A 14,305-nucleotide genomic window follows, 5' to 3' on the forward strand; every position below is an offset into this window, starting at 1 on the left:
TATCCATACATAAAATGGATGCAAGCTGGCAAAACTCAACCTTTTGTCACCTGAATAATTCCACCCTACTTGAATAACACAAGCTTTCAGATGGCATACAGCTACCAGCAAAATGCCAGTGCGGGTGAGACTAGAGGCACCACACTATCAACAGTAGTAATCTGTGGGGTATCCATATCCCATGGAGTAACATGTTTTTTGCAAGGCTCTTGTAGTGAGGACATGTGGCACTGGTTAAGCCAGACAAGTGGGTGCATGCTCCAGTAATATACCAGTCAGATAACTCCAGCTGTAAAGTAGCAAAAGCTCTGAAATCTTCCAGGGTGGTAGACATGGCCTATGTATTGATTGTGAGGACTAAATTAAACCCCCTCACAGACTCTATCTTGTTATTATAGTGGGGGTGTTTCACAGTTTCTCTTTTATTATATCTTGACATGTTTATCTGTAGAATAGAGAAACGGCTATTTCCACAGTGGACAAAGTCAACCTCTAATAAGCTCTTTCTTCCATATACACAGACGTCATAGATGTTAGAAGTGGAAAACCTTAGTAGGTCATTGCTTTGTCTCCTTCCTAAGGCAGTATTCTTTCTTTCAACACCTCTTATTGTGTTTGTCTTCTCTTGCGATTATGATTATAGGGGTGTAATCTATCTTGCATAGCTGCTGCTGATGTAATGTTTCTGAACTAAACCTTTCTTCAATCCTTAATATATCACTGTTTCAGCTCTTATTTTTGTAGAGTATATTTGCTCAATTTATTAAGCATGGGTATTTTTCTTTCTTTAAACCCTTTCCATTTCCATTTCGGTATGTTTCTCCTCCTTTTCACTGCACATGCCTTTGACCTTAGTCAGCACTATAGCATCAAGAAGCAGGCAATTCATAGGCATCTTGCATGGTGACTACAAGTTAAACTGACCACATTGGCTGTATGACATGAGCAGACATTTCAGACACAAATATCTTTAAGTTACTCTAGATTTTGCCTGCTTACAGGTCTCATATTTTCCTTACAGTCATCTGTTATAGCCATACCCATCACCCGAATTCATAATGTTGGGAGCTTTCTTCTGACTCTCTTAGAACATCAGATTCACTACTGCTTCATCTGTATGGCAACTATGAACAGAGCAGGAAACAAAATACAAGGCCTACAACAATAGCAAATCCCAAAGTACAGAACCAGCTCCTGCATCTCAGGCAAGAGTTGGTTAGAAGTAGCTGGGGATTTAGAGTAGCATTGTGTTGGGGGGGGGGAGTATGAGAGCTTTCAAGAAAAGGGTGATTAGGCCAAACATAAAAATCAAAGCCAAAAAAACCAAGTGTTTAAAAGTTTGACATCTTATTTTTTCCATATATGGCCTCTTACAGAAAATACATGTTGGGAAATTAGTGAAAGTACTTATAGCATATATTTTATTAGTCAGTATTTGGATGTTAAACAGGTTGGATTAGAATGATACAATCCTGTGATGACTCTACAAACATTCTTTTTATTACCTTATTAGTATCATAATTATCATTGTGATAAGGATTTTCGGTGCACTATAATCAGGTAGAAGTATTGCCCTGTTCTGAATGAAAGATAGTCACACTGTATTTACTCTACATGTATGCCCTTCTTAGGGTTTGACTTTATTTGTACCTCACATAATTACAAGGAAAATGTAAATGTTACCATAAGTTTTCTCATTAAACTTGTTTTCCAAATGTTATCCAGCAAGGACTATTCTGTCCAAGGCCAAAGAGCTACTACTTCTGTTGTGTATGGAATAGATGTAATGATCCACAGCCAGTCATGCAGGCACATACTGACTGGCTCATCTGCCAAACAAACTGTGACGAAAGAATCCTGGGTGCCTATAAATATATGATCTAGGCATTTCTTTAATACGTAGCTGAGATGCTGGCTATTTTAATAGCAGAGACTAAACACTACGCTGTCTAATTACTAGTAATTTTAACTAGGTCGATATCGGGGCTGATCTGGAAAAAGAAATGTCTTGCAACTTTTTCTAAAGGCTAGGTTTATTCATAAATGATTTTCTGTAGGGAATGAATGGCAAAAAGACCTATTATCAGGAATATTCTACTAACTACATGCATGTTGGAAACCATATGCAACTCTGTATGATTACAGTGATTTTATACTGAAATTGACAAAAAAAACTTAACAATGATGGATGTGGCTCAGAATAATGAAGATGACAAACCTGAATAGGCTTGAGAGTGTAATGTATTCATTCTAGAAGTTGTTCTGTAAATTTCCCTTGAGGACAAGGATTGTGAGGTCAGAAAGGGAGTGGTTTTTCTTTGAGAAATGTTCTCCCACGTTTTCCAAGTCTCTATCCTTTATCTTTTTTTTTTTTCCTTTCTTTTTTTTGTGATCAATTCTGGTGATTCATTCTGATGCTTACTTTGTGTTTCACCCTGGGGTAAAAACAGACACCTCCAAAAGATGGGCTGTGAACAGAAAACAATGATCTTACTGGATGCTAAAAGCAAGGTGGTTAACACAGATATTGACTTCATGGCCTATTATAATCTCCTTATGCCTGATCATCCCTGTGTCCCACAGGTGATAACTGACTACTGTAAATGGTCTTGCTCTTCCACTTATTAGGTGATGGTTTCTGCTGCATTCCTCCTTTGTCAGCTAGCCAGCATTATTTCTTATATCCTATTTTTATTTACATATGAAGTTCTGAACAGGCTTTTGTTCTTTCTGCTATATGGCCTTGTCTGTGTCTGCTATTTTTCTTAAGAGACCTGAAAAAGGGTATTTGGTACCTGAAAGCTCATCTAAGTCTACCCCAACCATTGCTCCAATAAAAGCTAGTACCCACAAAATCCTTTCCTCTCATGCATTTCCTGGACCGTCATGCCTATAATATCATTCCAACACTACCATCTTCTGTACCTCAGTCCTGTAGACAGATGAGTGGGTGGCCACATCATTAGAAAGTGTATTATAAAGCATATACATAAGGCATGAAAGGTGTATGTATGGTCAGCCTTAATTATAATACTTTCCAAGTTTGGAGTGCTTGACTTCGCAACCTTAATGTTTTAAATGTAATTTTTGGATGTAATTTGGATAAAGTAAACAGTATTTTTCCTCCCTGTCTTTCAGGTTTCAAAATTAATTCTAAATTAAAAATAACCATCAGAATGCTAGAGGATCTTGCTCAAATAAATGCTGACCAGTTCTTACAGCTTTGCAACTGAGCGTGGGAAAGGCATTCATCCTATACTCAACCTGGATTCTGGGGTTTCCTTTTTGGCTCTTTTACCCACATACAGACTCGCTTGTAAAATTAGGAAATTCTGTCTCTACTATTATTTCATAAATGAAGATAAAAATATCAATCCCATTTTAGTCCTGTTTCTAAAAGGTCTAAAATGCCTGAATTAAAATATGTAGTTCAGATAATGAATTCCCATTTGGTGACAGTAAAATTTCTTCCTTTTTAATATTCACTCCAGGGATACAGGGAAGAAAAGAAGATTAAATACATGTCTTTAAAATAGATAAAAAATTTCTAAGGACCGAGCATTGTAGACATCCCTGGATATATACTTTATTTGATCTACTGAGGCCTTGTTTTAGTACATTTAACACATATTTTAAGGATATAATTTAGCACAGTAGATGAGTATTTTAGATAAGATGTTTGATCCAGCAGACATTAGGAATGGTCATTGATGAACCATTATCATCATGCTGCTCAGACATATCAAGAAGAGAGACAAGGTAAAAAGAGCAGAAGGGTTAAGCACTGGAGTTCAGAAGAAAATAACTGCATTTTTCTGGTAAAATAGCTTATCAGAGACCAGATTTCTTCACTACTTAAGTGTAAAAGACTGTTGATTTTTAATCCCTCAAGCATAAATAGTTTAATTTATCATCAGTCAGCAGTGCTTTTATTAGTATAATTGCTATAACAGGCAGCGGGGCCTGATTTTATCCTGATTATAATTATAAATTTATTGCCCGAGATTCTAACTTTTACATTGACACAAGACATTCCCATGCATGCTCATGCATGCTGATTCACACAGGCCTATTGTGGACTTGGAATACACATTTTATTCAAGAAATGTGATATGTTGGTGTATTCTACCAGTGAATCACCTCTCACTTCTGAAATTACTAAAATACTTAAATATTTTTAAACTAGCCATGTCTCTTAAAGGTAAACCACTTCAATACAATTTAGGTGCAATCATAAAATTCTACTTTATTGCTAGGTCTCTGAGACTACACTATTAAGCTGCTTCTGTCACCAGACATTCTGGTGGTAGACAGTTACTACTGCTGCCAATGCATATACGCACCTGCATGCTCCTGGTAGGTCTGCATGGCTCCACTACAGCATGTTTTCTGTCAGGCTATGAAGTGAACTCTGGGAAGGCTACTAAATGGGCCATCACAGCCAGCTGAAAATATGGGATTGTCTTCACATGCCTTCAGCTAACTGCCAGACATCAGCAAAATCCTTACTCTGCTTGGCAACGTGTTGAATTCTGCCATCACAAAGTGGCTGTGCTGTGAGTCAGCATACATTCTGTCAGCAACATTCAGATACATTCAGCAACAGTCAGATACATTCTGTCAGCAAAACCTCAGAGTCTATAATGGGCCTAAGACTATAGAAGATGCTACACAGATTATAATACCACATTCCCAGTCCAGATCTTTCTTTCAGGAAAACAAGGCAAGGTGTTGTATTTCTAATTAAGATTAGGGAGGGAAGGTGTGAGAATGGGGAGTACATGGCAAAGTGATGCTGGAGTGACAGCACCCCAGAAGGCATCCCTGGTGGCATTAGGGGACTGTAGGGGAGCATGGTAAGGGTGGGGGTTGGATTTCACTTACCTGCAGGGATGGCGATGATGCTGGCAGTGGGCACAATGATAGGCAGTCAAGCTTGGGACTGTGCTGCTTGAAGGAGCTGTAGAGTGGATCCCAGATTAAGACCCAGTTGGTGTGCAGACAGCGTGAAAGGGGAGGAGGAACCCCAAACATCATCAGTATGTGCAGCTCATGTGGGTACTTGCAGATGACCAAGGATCCTCCCTCAAATTCACAAGATCAAGGTGTGGCAGGTGATTTGGCAGGGAGTGCCCCATAAATGGGACATATTAAGGGTCAAACAGTCCGGCACCAAAAGCTGGTACCTCAGAGACTGGAGTGCACAGACCATATGGCAAATTCTATCTTGGCATTGCCGCTCACAAAAAACTTAATTAAAAATAAAATTGCAGGAAGTAGTCATAAACTAATTTTTCTTTTCTCTTTGTTCTCTTTAAATTTTTCTATCCTGTTTCATAGTTTGCCAGGTGTTTCTTTCTCTCTCTCCCTGCACTTTCCACAACTCATCAGCTTCTTCATTTAATTTCTAGGGTCATGTCTGCATTGTAAACTGACTATGCCCAGCAGTGGCAGAATCAAACATGCTGTACTGCATTGCCTGCTTCTAACCCAAAAGCAAAGCAGCTGTCCCACTAATTCATGTCACTGTGGCATGACAGGACCAGTTAGCCTGCTCCCATGCTAATTAACCTTCCCACACTGCACAGACGTGGCTATGCTGCATATGGGTTAGAAGGGAGCCTACATTCTAACCAAACACTCTAACATGCTTGTGGGTACCACTGCTAGGGACTGTTTAGACCTGGCTTAGGAAAAATTTTTGTTGTTGTGACTTGTCTAGATGAAGTAGCCCCAAAACATTAAAATGGATTAACTAAAGCTGTGAAGATAATATACCTTAAACCCTTGTGTGGATGCTCTAATGCGAAAGTAAATTGGTGCTAGGCAAATCAGACCATCTACATAGTAGTTTATTGCATATTAACCTTGTAGTTTGATTTTTGTAAGCTTTTGGAATAACACCACACTCTTCTCCACTTGTATATTATTATTATCCTTTTAGGAGCATTTTTTCTGTGGATGCTGGTTTTTATTCTTCTGGATGCAGGGAGAGCTCATGGGGCAACTGTTGCCGCTCTGTGCACAGCTGCACCACACCATCCCCTCCTGCCCTTCTCTTCCCCCCTGCTGCTTAGCAGCTGGGGTTGCACTGCACTGCATCTGGCCACTGAGGGGTACAATAATTAAAAAGGCCCAAAGCCCATATGTTAGGCAAATAATAAACTGAGTGTGGTCAATAGCCTTGCATGGCTAAGCTTCAGTTGTATAAGTACAAGTAGTCGATTATATTTGTTGTTCACTTCATTAGTTTAATTAATAATCTCATTATAATATAATCAGTTCTACTTTTAAGCGGTCCATTCAGTGGCTTGTCCATTTCAGGGAGCATCAACCTGAAATTTAAAGCAGTAAATTCCATTTTATTTCTCTCTAGTTACAGTGCATATGTAGAGTTAAGCATACATTCACTAAATTAACAGAGAGCAGGAAGCTGAGTGGGGCAATAAACATTGTATAGTACGGGATAATGTGTCCAGATATGTTCAATTTAAAGAGCAAAGAAAGGTCTGTGTTTTGTGTACTAGGAGAATATACCTTTGCTATGCTAAACAAGCCAGGCTCCCATGCCGTATGTTACAGTGCACACTGCACTGCAGGATACAGAAACCCAAGTCAGCTGTAATAACAGGTACTGTAACAGCTCATTTATTGGAGCAGCAATGTTGTTAAGAGCACCAGAGCAGTAGTACTCAAATTTCTGGCTTTGTGGGCTAATGAGTAATGAGCCACTGGTCTAGGGGCTGGATCTTGGTTGTGAAGTTGATCTGCAGGCCAGATCTCACATGGAATCATAGATTCAGAGATGCAAGGGTCGGAGGGGACCTCAATAGAATGTCAAGTCTGACCCCCTGCCAGTGCCATGAAAAAGTTCTGGGGTCATGTGACCCCAGCCAGCTGCTTCCCCAGTCTCTTCTTGAAGACCCTGAAGGAAGGGGAGAGCACCACCTCCCTTGGAAGCCTGTTCCAGAGTCTGGCAACCCTAACTGTGAAGAAGTTCTTTCTGATGTCCAACCTAAATCTACTCTCTATCAGCTGGTGGCCATTTTTTCTGGTTATTCCAAGGGGCGCTCTGATAAACAGAGCCTATTCCGTGCTGCCCCTCCACAATGAATTTGTATATAGCCACAAGATTCCCCCCTCAGCCTTTGCTTGCGGAGGCTGAAAAGGTCCAGGTCCTTCAGCCTTTCCTCATAGGTCTTTCCCTGCAGGCCTCTAACCATATGAGTGGCCCTCTTCCGGACCCTCTCAAGATTGACCACATCCTTGAATTGTGGTGCTCAAAATTGGATGCAGTACTCCAGCTGTGGCCTGACCAGTGCCGCATAGAGGGGAAGCATCACCTCCTTGGACCTGTTTATGATGTACCTACCAATGCATGACAAAGTACAGTTTGCTCTGCTACTTACTTTGTCACATTGATCACTCATATTCATCTTGGAGTTGACAATGACTCCGAAATCTCTTTCTGCTGCTGTGCTGCTGAAAATGTCATCCCCCAGCCTATAGGTGTGCTGGTGATTTCCTCCCTAGGTGCAGCACCTTGCACTTGTCCTTATTGAACTGGACCCTATTGTTCTCTGCCCAGTTCTCTAACCTGTGCAGGTCCACCTGGATTCAGTTTCTTCCCATCAGTGTGTTTGCTTCGCTCCATAGTTTGGTGTCATCTGCAAATTTGGACTGAGTGCTTTCCATGCACTCATCCAGGTTGTGGATGAAGTTATTGAGCAGCACCGACCCAAGGACCAAGCCTTGGGGGACCCCACTGCCCACATCTTTTGAGGCTGATACCGACCTGTCCACCACCACTCTCTGGGTATGACTCTTAAGCCAATTTGCCACCCACATGACTGTGCAATCTTCTATAGCACAACCGTTCAATATGTCTATAAGAATAGGATGGGATACAGTGTTGAAGCCCTTCTTAAAGTCCAAGTAGACAACATCTACCTTGGCTCCTGCATCTAAGTATTTAGTGACCTGGTCATAGAAGGAAAAAAGGTTAGTGAGGTTGGATCTACCTGCTTTGACCCCCTGCTGGTTGCCCTTCAGCATTATATTACCTGCTGGACTCCTACAAATGTGATCCTTGATAATTTTTTCAAGGGTTTTCCCGAGGATAGAGGTGAGACTAACTGGTCTGTAGTTACCCAGATCCTCCTTCCTCCCCTTCTTGAAAATAGGGACCACATTGGCTCTTTTCCAGTCCTCTGGGACCTCACCTGAGCACCATGAGTGCTCAAACAGTCGTGTCAGTGGCTCTGCTATGAAACTGGCTAATTTGTTCAGCACCTTTGGATAGAGCTTATCCAGTCCTGTTGATTTGAACACATGCAGCCCCTCCAAGTGTCTCTTTACTAGGTTGGGGCTGACAGTGGGTGGGCTGGTGTTTCTCCTGCTTCTGTCAGTAATTCATTTGGGAGATTTGTCTAGATCTGAGTTCAAGAACACAGAGGCAAAAACTCATTGAAGAGCTCTGCTTTTTCCCTCCTATCTGTCACCAACTGCCCTTGTCTATCCTGTAGGGGTCCTATGCTGCGCTGTGCTGCTTTTTGCCCCCTGTATACCTGAAGAAGGACTTTTTGTTGTCCTTAACTTTTGTCACCAGCCTAAGTTCTAATGCTGCTTTGGCCTTCCTAACTGATTACCTGTAAGTGCAAGCCAAGGAGGTATACTCCTCCTCGGTAGCTATGCTTCCACAGCCTGTACGCTCCTTTTATTGCACGTAGGGTTTCCTAGATTTCCCTGTTTAGCCACGAATGCTTCTTGGCCCCTTTGCCCCCTTTTCTACACAATGGGATTGCCTCCTTCTGCACCTGAAGGATCGCTTCCTTGAGGAACGACCACCCTTCCTGGACCTCCATTTTGTCATTTTACTCTTGAGCTTTAATGCCCCACTAACTAATCTCCTAAGCACACTGAAGCCAGCCCTTCTGAACTCTGGCACTTCTGCCCTGCTGGTTACTTTTCCCACCCATCACTGGATAGTGAATTCAATCAGTTGATGGTCACTATCCCCTAGGTTGCCTTGTACCTGCAGATCCCCCACCAAGTCGTCCCCCATAGCCAGTGCCAAGTCCAACAAGGCATTCCTCCTAGTGGGATCATATACCTCCTGCATTAGGTAGAGGTCCTGTATGGAGGTTAATAACCTACGTGAGCGATTAGTTCTGTCTGACTGATCCTCCCAGAAGATGTCATAGTAGTTTAGGTCACCCATGACAACCATATCTCCTGACCATATAGCCTCTGAGAGCTGCCTGGAGCCCCACTACCTTTCTTCCCAACAACCTTTGTATCCTAACCCACAGTCCCTCAGTTTGGCCCTCCTCTGATCCCATCTCGATTATAGAAGAGATATGTTGCTCCATAACATAGAGAGCAACACCCACCCTCTATGCACAGGGTGGGTCTGTGGGTGCAATCTGGTGCACCAGCTCAGCCTCGCATGTTAGGCTACAGAGTGACCCTACGCACAGGATCCAGCTGTGAAGAGACCACATGTGACATTGCAATCTGACACTTAACTTAAGGCTGTCCTCCAGCCTGCAGGGTTCCCCATGGGCAGGAATCGATGTGCACGCTAAAGGTTGAGCACCAATGGTATAGAGTTCATTATTATATATTTAAAATAAAAACACCTTATTTTGGCATTATAATAGTAAAGGAAACATTCACAGTGTAGTTCATTACTTTAAAATCTCAAAAAAAAAAATCTAAATGAAATAAAATAACTTTAAAGGTCTGCTATAAATACTATATAAATAAATAAGAAAATCCTCCCTCAAGGTTCCTAATGCGCTCCTGTTGTATACACTTATTGCAGACTGTTGTGTCTTGTTCTGAAGCAAATTGACTAGATTCTTATTGTGACCAGCTGAAAGTAAGCAGGGAAATATAGCTGTTTCCAGATAGAGCTGCTCAGAATGGTTATATTACAGTAGAGAATCCATCTCTTCAGAATCATCCTCCACTACTAATATTGTAGCAGCTGGCCATAGTAAAGATGTAATTATTAGTGTTTTGACAGCATTATTTCATAATTTTCTTTATTTCATGGGCCTCCATATAATTACAGGAAATTGTCTGCCTATGTACTTAACGTCTTAGGAATCTTTGTTCATAATGTATTCCATTGTTACATGTGAAATACATTGCTGAAAAAATTTTATTCCTAGCTACTCTGACTTTAAAACAATTCAGTATTGTTTTGGATGAACGCACCTAAATGACTTTTAGAACCAGACAGTAGTTAAATAAGTGAGTAATGCACTGCTGTACACAAATGTAAGAATTTAGTGATGAAATCCAGATCTCGGTGTAGTCAAGTGCAGTTTTGCCATTGATTTTGATGGGACCAAGATTTCACCAGATGTCTTGATAAAGTCCCATGTTTGATCATGTTGCTCTAGTAACAAATGATGGTGAGGTATAATTGGCTCTTCATACTATTTTACAACACTTTAATATTTGTATCCTTATTATTATTGGTGCTGCTGTATTTTAATTACTTTACTATAGGAAACATGTTGGTGTACCAGTTACCTTATCTGTTCAGTCTCAACCATTATAATTTGCTATTGTCTTTGGGACTTCCTTAATAAAATAATAATGTATAACAATGCTGTGTAGAGGGAGAGGATAAGGTAAGAGGTATCATCTCCATAATAATTACTTTATTACTTTTTATTAACTTTATACTATGAAAGTTAATAAAAATATTCTCCAGTATACTAAATATCATTAGGAAACAGTGTGATTATACGCAAAGACTTTAAATGTTTGAACGACTTGTAAATCATGACAAATATTTCAGTTGTTTACAAAAAAATATGTTTTAAAAGAAATACTAGCCGATTGCCCATCAACGCCCCATGCTGCTGCTGTTCTGCCTCTTGCACAGAGCGGGGCGGGATAGCCGAGGCCAGCTGCTGGCTCCCCCACCCTCTGTCCAGTCCTCAGCATGGCTTTGGGATCATGGCAGTGCTCTCCCATGCTTGGAGCACTCTGGCTGTTTCCATGAGCTAATCAGAGTGTGAATAAAGTGTTATGAACAGACAGACAGACTTAGGCTGTTAGAATATTAGAATCTGCCATCTGACATTGTAGCATAAATTAACACCATCTTACCAAATCATTCTTCCTCACTGTCTGTGAAAAGTATTTCAATATCATGTCAAAATGTACAATTTATATGACCAGAAAGGACCCCTCCCCCCCCCCACCAGTGTTCAAGTCTTCATTTTTGTGATATGTGAAGTAATCAAGCTTGATGCATGGTGTTTACTCCTTACCAGGATTCTTGGAAGTTTTGCAGTAAAAATGACCTTGTTAGGATATTTTATTCAAGGTAATGTCAATCTTAAATGTTTTTGTGTTTGTACACCCTATATTATTTATTCCTTTTGTCTGTTGTGGCTTTTAATTCAGTACTTCATTCAGTGACAGATTTCGGAAACATTTTGCTCTATGAAAAGTAAATTGCCATAAGTGTCAAAGACTTAATAGTAATAGAATTTATATCCTTTGGTTGTCTTGGGTGTTAAATCTATATACTTTTGCTATGAAAAAAGGCTTTGGTATCCCTCAAATGTTCTAATTTGTACTTCACACCAGTATACTTCAACTGGCAGTAAATTAAGAGGCACCATTCTGAAAATTTGTACTTTACTACCAGCTGGATACACTAGCTATTTGTCTCAAGCAAAGAGATTGTAAATAAAGTGTGACCATATAATGTTAATTTGACAAGAGTCTTACCCATCATTTTACATTACATGGATTTCAAATACACTTCAGAAAATCCATTTCATTTTAGCATGAAACTCATGGGACATAAGCAGATTAGCAAGGTGTACTGTACTATATAATAAAGAGATACCTTTGTTAGTTTATAGGAACAAGGTGATGATGGAGCTGAAACACAGAAATGTCCTACCAATCAATGGAATTCACCATTTCACAGAAACAAGGTACAACTGGCAGATCCATGCTACCTTTCTTATGCTTAAAAACAGATGATCCGAGCGGGGTGTGGAGCCCCAGGGCAAATCAGTGTGCGTGGGGCCCAGTCCCCAGACACAAGAAAACCGGCAGCAGATTCGGCAGCGGGGGCAATCAGCCAGATGTGAAGCCAGCAGAAGCACGGAGTTGCCGTGCCACTTCACCCGACTCCATGGGGCGCCCCAAAGCGTGGGGCCTGGCATGGTCACCCTGATTTGTGTGTCCCCACCAGGATGGCCCTGCTTAGCAAATAGTCTTTGATGTTGGGTTACTCCTTAGGAATGGTCTTCACAGCAGTATAAGATGGAGTTATCTACAATTGAATTAAATAGTTTTGCATTAGTTCAAGTGATTGCAGGCACTGTATAAACAATATTTAAGTTATCCAGAGCAGGGGTTGGCAACCTGTGACCCATGGGTCACATCCAATCTGTGAAACCCTTGGATCTGGCCCATGAATGTGGGGTTTCATCAGCATTCAGCAGTAGGGGACTCTGGCTGCAAGCACTCTCCCCGTGTTGCCATGGAGATGAGCAGCCATGGCAATTGGGTCCTAGCACCTGCTTTCCCACCTCTGTTCCTGGGTCATTCCAGCCTGTAGGCAAATAAGGTTGCCTAAGCATGACCTAGAGTTTTGTACTGGATAAGCATATTTACTGTACATGTGGATTCCTTATTGTATTAACAAGCTCTAGTATCAGCAGTATTCATGCTTCAAACCTCTGCCCTGACAAGCCAGTTAGTTTAACTTGGGCTAGAGGCTTTTATGTTTATGGGAATTGGGTTAGGACCATACCTCAGGCTAAAACTGCAGTGAAATGAAGTCCTTACAGGGGAGAAGGATAGTCATATACCTGTGCAACACCTTTATCAGAAGATATGTCATCTTTCACTTTGTATCAGTTGTTAGGGTGCTCCCCTTTTTAACACTTCTGATTTTAATTTCATTTAATAGAGCTGTCATATCCTTAGTCAACTGTTAATGCTTTTCAAGTTGATGATGCCGTTCCTACATTCCCTAGAAATTGCTGCTTCCCCCCCAAATACCTATTCTAAATCTTCAGGTTTAATCCCTCCTTGAGCCATTCAAATATATTTTGTATTCTTCAGTATGAAGGCATTTTGTCATTAAATATTTTAACTTATTACTATTAACTGTATTAACATTGTTAGATGTAAAATATGATCTTGAAGAAAACCATTTTGAATGAATTGCATATGATGCCTTTGGGTTAATTCATTGCCAAGTTAATTTGATAAAACCCTTTGTAGTCATATTATTTGTAATATAAATAACAGTTACTTTCCTTAATTTTGATCAGTTTGGATTTCACCAGGAAAACATACTATAATTTCAATAAATGGAGACAGAAAATTTCCATGGTGATGTGTAGTGGGGCCCAAATGAGGCCTAAAGCTCAGATCTGAGATAATCAGAAATATTGCGTACTTAAATCTGTGATTAGAGAGAGGGAAATGATGCTAGAACAGTGCTAGGACTTGTGATTTATTATTAGTAAGACGACTTACTACACTAATTCTGAAAATAATGTACTTCAGACATTCTCTAGCCATTACTGGCTAATTGCCTTTTAAACACTGATATGATCCATCAGGCTCATGAGCATTTTAGCTGTAGCCTTATTATATTTGGTTATAATGTTTGATAAGGATGTAACCAGATACAGTCAGCATGGAGCTCTATCATCCTGGCTGAACAAATGTGTTATTGGGAAACAATACACACATGCTTTTTTAACAAAATTCCAAATGCCTTAGTGAATTTGAGGCATGGGCCTAGCACTTTTCTTGTTTATGCCATTCTAAAACATATTGAAATGTTCCACCTGGTACAAAATGGGAGATGACATAGTAGTGGCTCTCAAATCATGGTCCGTGAAAGAACAAGCAACTCACAAAATGAAACATTTTGAAAACCAAGAAGAGTAAGAGGGGGAATGAGAAAGAAGCTGTTGATAAAAGTTTCTTTGTTGGGAAATGTTTGAAATATTTGAACCTGGAAAATCCCTGTAGAACAGTACCAAAAGAGACAATGGTTTTTAAAGTTGTACAGTTGATACATTTTTTATCTTCAGTTCTAAAAATACAGTATGTTGATGTGATATTTGAATGGTTAAGTTAGGGCAAAGTGGAAGGGTGGGCAGTTTTTTGGTGGGGTGGAGTCAAGATATTTTGTGGAGGGATTTCATTAGAGACTGAGCAAGAAGACATTTCTTCAGTAACAATATAGCCATTGCCTGGGTGAGACAGGTGTGGCTCATGACCAGAATTAATCAGCATG

At 40.4% G+C, this 14,305-nt stretch overlaps 1 protein-coding gene across 8 annotated transcripts in view; it reads left to right on the top strand.

The window, feature by feature from the left end:
• Window positions 1-14,305, top strand: part of CRPPA (CDP-L-ribitol pyrophosphorylase A) — a 239,402-nt gene that overhangs the window by 174,776 nt on the left and 50,321 nt on the right. The window contains exon 10 of one of the 8 annotated variants that reach the window (XR_016442294.1): window positions 11,891-11,972. The exons of the other annotated variants lie outside the window; for them this stretch is intronic. The gene's annotated coding sequence lies outside the window, so the exon portion shown is untranslated. The remainder of the gene's footprint in view (window positions 1-11,890; window positions 11,973-14,305) is intronic. 8 annotated transcript variants of the gene reach the window in all.

This window comes from Crocodylus siamensis, chromosome 5, assembly GCF_052110815.1.
Source record: "Crocodylus siamensis isolate JL-2025a chromosome 5, ASM5211081v1, whole genome shotgun sequence".
Classification (NCBI taxonomy): domain Eukaryota; kingdom Metazoa; phylum Chordata; order Crocodylia; family Crocodylidae; genus Crocodylus; species Crocodylus siamensis.